The following is a 7,341-nucleotide window of genomic DNA, read 5'->3' as shown; positions in this document are numbered from 1 at the left end:
AAGAAGAAAAAATGTGACAACACTCAAATTAAGAAATTCTATACACTACCAAATATGACTAATTGACTGAAAATGTAACCCCCAGAGTCGGAGAAGATATTTGCAACAAACAGATCTGACACAATGCTGGTACCCATAATGCTTTAAATATTTATGATGCAACAACAAAGTAAGATAATAATTACAGTAAAATGTCCAAATGAATACATCTCTTAGCAATTGGGGAAATGCTAATTAATATAAAAATGAAATATAGCTTCACATCCATCAAGAAAGCTAAAATTGAAAAGTCTGATGACACCCAGTGCTGTCAGGGAGAGGAACAACGGCCTCGACTATTGCTGTAGTAACATCATTTCTATCAACCAAAACATTGAAAGAACCCAATAGTCAACAATATCGTGTATATGCTTACAATGTATATACGCTAAGGGAAGTGTATATGCTAAGGGAAAGTGTGCAACTACATGTTCAAAAATAGATTTCAAAGAGGAAAATTTAAGTGAAAGAAGCTGAACATAAAATAATAAATGCTGTGATTTGACTTAAGGTTCAGAAACAGATAAACTATTGTATAGTATTGAGGTACAAGTGCTTACGCAGGTAAAGTAGAAAGAAGATCAGGGAAATGATTACCGTAAATATAAGACACCAATTTCGTTTAAGTGGAGAGTGGTGGAGAAATCAGATTGGTGTACGAGACAGACAGCATCTGGGATGTTGGCAATATTAAACATGCTAACCCGAGTTGGGACTTTACAAGCATTTATGTTGTAATACTTTATAAACTGCGTATTTAAACTGCAGTTGTTATATTTACATTAAACTAGTTTTGGCCGTTATCACACTGGTCTACTTCTTATGGCAAAGTTGAAGAGACTTCTTCTGGGCCACTTCAGAGGGTATAGTAATGGCAGGGACAGGCCAATAATACCTGATAGATTAAAATCAATTTCTGTTCCTCAATTCATTGACTTCCATACTCTATGTTGTTAAAAATGCCTTACGTTAATTTGTTTTTATTAAACTGGCCCATTTTAGATTTTGTGCTGGCCAACCCACCAAACTACTAGAGTAGCATCTGACTCTGAGCTTGCAAGTTAAATGCAGAAATTAGCAAGAGAACCACAAAGAAATCTCAGCTAGAACAAAAGACATGTTTCAGTTTTCTTTGATGAGCACCCTTAAAATCACATATACACATATTCCCCATATATTTGATGAAATCAAGTTCCTACGATTTCATGTGTTATTCCTCTCTTCTTTCTCCTCTGATTCTGCATTTTGCCAGACCTTACATTTCAGCAGAAAAACAGTATGGGCTTCCTTGTAAGGGGATTACTGCCCTTCCTCTAGAAAGGACAAATACCTTCTTCAGCAGGTAAATTCAGGTCTGTTTCAGAAGGGTCAGAAGTCATTCCTATTGTTAATGTTATGTCTGTCCTGATCAAAATTTTAATGTCACATGAGAGATTCTGGGTGGTTGTAATCTGTAGAGTCAATCTTTGATTTTAATTTTATCATTTATTTATGCAAGAATAAAAAATATTTAGTCCATGATCAAGAAAAATCCTGATTATTTATTAATGATTTGAGGTTAAAATTTTGATACAGTGCCAAGAATTCTCTCAGTCATCCTTTCATTCTTTGGCCATCTGTTCATCCACTCATCCATAGTCTGTCTGTCTGCCTGTCTATCTATCTATCACAGTGCTGCCCTAAACCACCACCCCACCTCCAGATCTGATTTCTAATTTCCTTTAAATTGATTTTCAAGAGCTGTTTCTTAGACTCCAAAGTTACATTCTCAGAGCCCCACGTTTTCAGGTAACCTAGGGTAAAACTTGATTAATTGTTTCACTACTAGCGTGAAAGGATAGCAATTTCAGTTTTCAAAAGCTGTGACTCATGAGAAATTTCTTGAAGATACTGCCAACATGATTAAATTCAAACAGACTACTATCCCAATAAGTCACTACCGCGATAAAATTTCCCCAAAGAAAACTGCCCCAATGAAAACTTAGGTCATATGTCCATTCTTTGCTTCTGAGGGTCTGTAGCAGGTAGACATCAGAAACATGTGCAGTAGAATAGAGACAGCTCCTCAAACTAATTGATGCTGGGCAGGCAAATATGAGAGATGCTTAGTCCACTAGGGAAGAAAGAAAAATGTATTCAAGCTCCAGTTTTGCCTGTAGTTGTTTGGTTGATTGTGACTAAACCACTGGGGATGACAGTAGCTAACCCATAATACAAAGACAAGTTTGTGCAAGCAGACATTTATGCTTCCTTCCAGCTCTCAGATGCTCTTAGGTCTAATGGTAAGTAATTGTCATTTTTATATGTTGCTAGAACTTAATTCCTTTAATCAGGCCTAAAGCTGAGCACATGCTATTTCTCCTCTTCATCTCCTTTTCTCCTATGAAATCATATAATTCTGCAATGAAACTAAGCTGGAAAAATGTGGATTTTCTACTTTATAGCCCACAGTTGACCTTGTGACACAAAATTGCTTTCTCTGAAAGCATGGAGGAGGCATGGACAAGGAAAGGGTTCAGCTCTCCTAACTCTAACTCTTTATGTGAAAAATTTATTGCTTTAAAAAAATCTCCGCTTTAGTTTTCAGAGAAAAATTTTACCAGAATTGGGCTTAAATATAATATAAAAGATTTTATATAGATCTTGCCTGTTGTGGTGGTCAGTTCTTTTCAGAGCACTATTCAATCATAGCATTTGTGATCATGTGGCAAGAATTTCAAGAGCTATAAGAGCACTTTGACTTAGAAGGTATATTTGTGTTAATGAATCTCAATCCTTATTAATTGAAGTATATAGGGATGTTTATGCTTTGTCCAAACATTTCTAAATCATTCGAAACGCTTAATACTATATTGTGTCCTTTTTTTAAAATTTAATTTTAAAACACAGTATGTTTATTTAAACTGTTACTTTTCACAATTCATTGAATCTTATCACAGGTCAATATCTTCACTCTGTTATTACTTTATTGAGTAGATTCATTAGTGTTAACATGAAAACGTCATATAAAATTAAATAAGAATTAAAAGTACAGCTAAGAACATAGTCAAGATCTCTGAGAGGACTCACCATCATGTACCCTTGTCCCTATTGTGGTTATATTTTCTGTTTCATTTTAGAGAAAATAAAGTAGCTCCTCTGAGCTCTATCCTACCAAATGCCCAGCCGCTGTATATTACCAATTTGTCTTGACCCAGTGGTACCTGCCCACCCTGTGTATAGCAACAGGCCTATGACCCTCAGGGTTCTTATACAACACTTGATAAACATTCCCTAGGATGCCCATATGGCCATCACCATATTCTTTTTGTGGGTGATTTGGAACCAATATTAAAAGAGTTGTTTCAAGTTTTCAATCTGACAAATACTCTTTGGATTGCTGACTTCAGGAATTATCTGAGGTTCTTTGTTACAACTTTCTTCACTGAAGGAAGTGGCAGAGGAGCAGTCTAATCTGGCTCTACCCAGAACATAACTGATTTGCTGGGAGAGTCCTCATTCCTCCCATCTGCCTTTAAAAGAAGAACTGTAAATAGATGATTTTTCGCACCATACCTATAGCAAACTTCAAAGTGATCTACCTAAATGCTCCTCTCCTTCGGAAGTCTAGGGTGAGAAAAATCCACTTCACTTTCAGCACGAGCCCTTTCTAGGATGTGATCTTTATTCTAATGGTTTATCCAGATATACCTGAAGCCTTGCCCATTAGAAAGGCAACCAGAGTACCAGTGACTTCTGTATGTTTCAAACAAGTTTGTCATCAACTGTTTTACAAAGTCTTCTATTTGCTGTTTACTCAACTTATGTTTTTTCACTAATCTCGTAACAAAGAAAACTGTTGTTGCAATTTCATCTCCCGGTCAGAAAAGCTGTTTAGCCCCAATAAAAAGTTAGAAGAGCCAGAGCTAGAATGGCCAGAGTTAGAAGAGTAAGTATACTTTAAGTTTCCGACTCACCCACACGTCTGTATCCTTTTTAAAAAAATCTCAATCCGTTAGTCCTGAAATTTATGTGATGTCAACACTTAAATTCACCAACTGATTTCTAATAAGGTGTTATGCATGATATGATAGTATAATGAACATACGTATGTATAATGGTATACATGGTACAATATTCAAATTTTCAAAAATTTACACTTTTGAAAGTAATTAACCCGCAACTCTATCTTCATCTGCCAAGATGTCTTTCTCTGAAGCTATAGCTGTTATAGTCTGTGAAAGCAGTATACTCACAGAAACACAAAGGCACATAATGCAATTATCTCGATTTATATTTGGTTATTTCAAATTTTTTAAGTTTAAAAAATTTCTCAAATCAATATTTTTGCACATATATCATCTTCTGTACGTGTAAATATGACTTTGGGATAAACTCCCAGAAATGGGATTAGAAAGAGACAAAGTGCATATTTTAAATTTTGAACAGTATTGTCAAATTGGCTCAACTAAAGTTTTTGTCAGTTCACATTGTTATATATATATAACATATATATATATATACACATATGCATATACTATATATAGGCTTACACAGTGTTTTGTCCATTTTTTTCCTGCTGTCATACAAAAAGTATGATGTACTGCATTCATTTTCTATTGATGCTTTAACAAATATCAACAAACTTAGTGGCATAAACCAACAAAAATGTATTACCTTATAGTTCTTTACAAAAAAGTCCAACGCTGGTCTCACTGGGCTAAAAGAAACTGAAGGTATCAGCAGATGCTGCCCTCCTTTCTGTATTCTCTAGGGGATAATCTCTTTCCCTGCCCTTTCCAGCTTCCAGATAATGCCCACACACCTTGACTCACAGCTCCCTTCCTCCATCTTCAATAACAGCAGTGTTGCATCTCTCTGTGCCTTTCTTCAGTGCTCACATCCTTCTTTGACTCACTCTTCTGTCTTCTTCTACTTTTAAGTACTCTTGCAATGAAATTGGATCCACCTGGATAACCCTGGGTGCTCTGCCTATGTTAAAGTCAGCTGAGTAGCAACCTTAATTCTGTATGAAACCTTAATACCCCTTTGTCATAAAACTGAATATATTCAGAGTCTTGGGATTAGGATATGGACATGTTTTGGGCACGAGGCCGTATTTTGCTTACCACATTTCCATTTATCTCATTTTAAATGAGATTGACCATCACATTCTTAAGAAACACTTTGATTCTTGTTCTTTCATTAAATAAAAAACAGTGCCCCATATATTTAATGTTTTATTTGAATTTTATATAAAGGTGAAAGCATGATTATTCACCAAATAAAGTAAAAAATTAATCCTTCAAGAGGCAATGGAGGTATCTTTCATCTCATCTTAAAATACGAAATTTGACACAAGATTTTAATAAATCTCTTCAATATATTACTTATTCAAATATCAACAGTAAAGAGTCATTTTGGTGCATTTTCTTTCATGTTTATTCAATAAAACCCATCTTTGCCTAACCACTTATTAGCTTTTCAAAGTTGTTTTAAATCTTAAATTTAAAGAAAAAAATTACCTGCTGTTGTTCCCCAATAAAATTTGATAAGGGGAAATTCAGCTTCAGCTGATCCGTATCAGATTCAGCTCATTTCCTCCACCCTGGCTTTCAGTGGGCTGCGGAAGGATTGCAGAGGGGCTAAAAGCAACACCTGTCCTCTCAGCGAGCTTTGACATTTGCTTTTAAGTAAACCATCTGAGCATGAATTCAAATGCAAAAGAGAAACGTGGGGCCGGCCTGGTTGCGCAGAGGTTAAGTTCTCACGTTCCGCTTTGGCGACCCAGGTTAGAAGCTTCGGATCCTGGGTGCGGACGTGGCACCACTTGGCAAGCCATGCTGTTTCAGGCGTCCCACATATAAAGTAGAGGAAGCTGAGCATGGATGTTAGCTCAGGGCCAGCCAGTCTTCCTCAGCGAAAAGAGGAGGACTGGCAGCAGTTAGCTCAGGGCTAATCTTGCTCCAAAAAAAAAAAAAAAGAAACATATTTTGAAGATAAAACATAAAATTTACCGTTTGCATTATCTGTATTTCAATAATATACCAGAATATTAAACTACTAAGAACTGGTAATATTGTTTACGTTAGGTCCATACTTGGTACATATGAAAGCTTCAATTATAAATTACAAAGAAAAATATACACACAATAGAATTCATCTACATGTTCTGAAAACTGCAAGTCCACAACTGGTCTGTTGACAACAATTTTTGTGGGCAAACTCTTAAGAGGGAAAAGGAAGGGTGCTAGCATCAGCTTAGAGAATACAAATGCATGACCATTTTATAGCTTGCTGTGAAAACAAAATTAAACAAAAATATGGTATGGAAAATGGCATTAAGGACAAATTTCATCCATATATACGTAGTTTTGTACTTTACATTCTGTAAGCTTTTGTCTATTCTTCATCATAAACCTGAAAATTGAGTACACATTTTGTAACGTATAATGTCCTGATTAAAGTAACAATTTTAAGTAAGGATAAAATGTCTTGGTTATTGGACTAACTTTCTGTTCCCTTTAATTTGATGACATTTATAATAAAATATTACATATTTGGTTGATAGTAAATTCAGGTGATTCTTTTACCAGCCAAACAAATCTGTCGTTCTCTTGGTGCTATAGGGCAACATTTCCCTTTGATTTATAACTCTAATATAAAATTGCAATGTCCTGGTATTATAAGTAAAATCTAAAGTCACGTTACTGAATACAGCTCTAAAAGGGACTAGCGGTATTATGGTTTTTGATTAAGCACAATTAATTTTGTATACTTTAAAATAGTTTACCAATTTTGACTGGTTTCAATTTCTTTGACTACAAACATTATATCTTAGATTTATTTTCTTTATTTTTTCTGACAGAAAACTAAGATTTAAAAACAAAAATTGTAAGAAATATGATTATTTCACTGTCCAAACTAATCTTTAGTTCATATGAAGTTGCATTAATTCAGACGACCAGAAACTAGTGTGTATATTAGAAGATTAACACAGTGAATAGAGCCAGAAAGAAAGTTAACAGATACAGTTAATTCAACCTATAAAATCACGTAGAAAAGCTTAATTATGTACTTTAACATCTCTGTCAATTTTAAGCTAATGCCTTCATCAATTTTCATAATAAACCAACTCTACACTCACTCACTATTAATTATTTTTATAATACAAGGAGGGGAATTTCCAAACATTTGATCTACAACATTGGGTATAAAGATCACAAAGGCGTTATCTTTCTATTGTTGTGTCTTTGGCAAGATGTATTTAAAATACTGGCAGAACCCTGAAAAAGTGAGACAACAGGCAGTACACATGTAGCA

General features: G+C 34.9%; 1 pseudogene; it reads right to left on the bottom strand.

Annotated features, from left to right (window-relative positions):
• Window positions 1-3,214: 3,214 nt before the first annotated feature.
• LOC124242642 (protein BTG4-like) lies at window positions 3,215-4,869 on the bottom strand (annotated as a pseudogene).
• Between the last annotated feature and the right edge of the window lie 2,472 nt (window positions 4,870-7,341).

Source organism: Equus quagga, chromosome 7 (genome assembly GCF_021613505.1).
Source record: "Equus quagga isolate Etosha38 chromosome 7, UCLA_HA_Equagga_1.0, whole genome shotgun sequence".
NCBI classification, from domain to species: domain Eukaryota; kingdom Metazoa; phylum Chordata; class Mammalia; order Perissodactyla; family Equidae; genus Equus; species Equus quagga.
The sequence above is the reverse complement of the archived record's forward strand: the minus strand, read 5'-3'. Positions and strand labels throughout refer to the sequence as shown.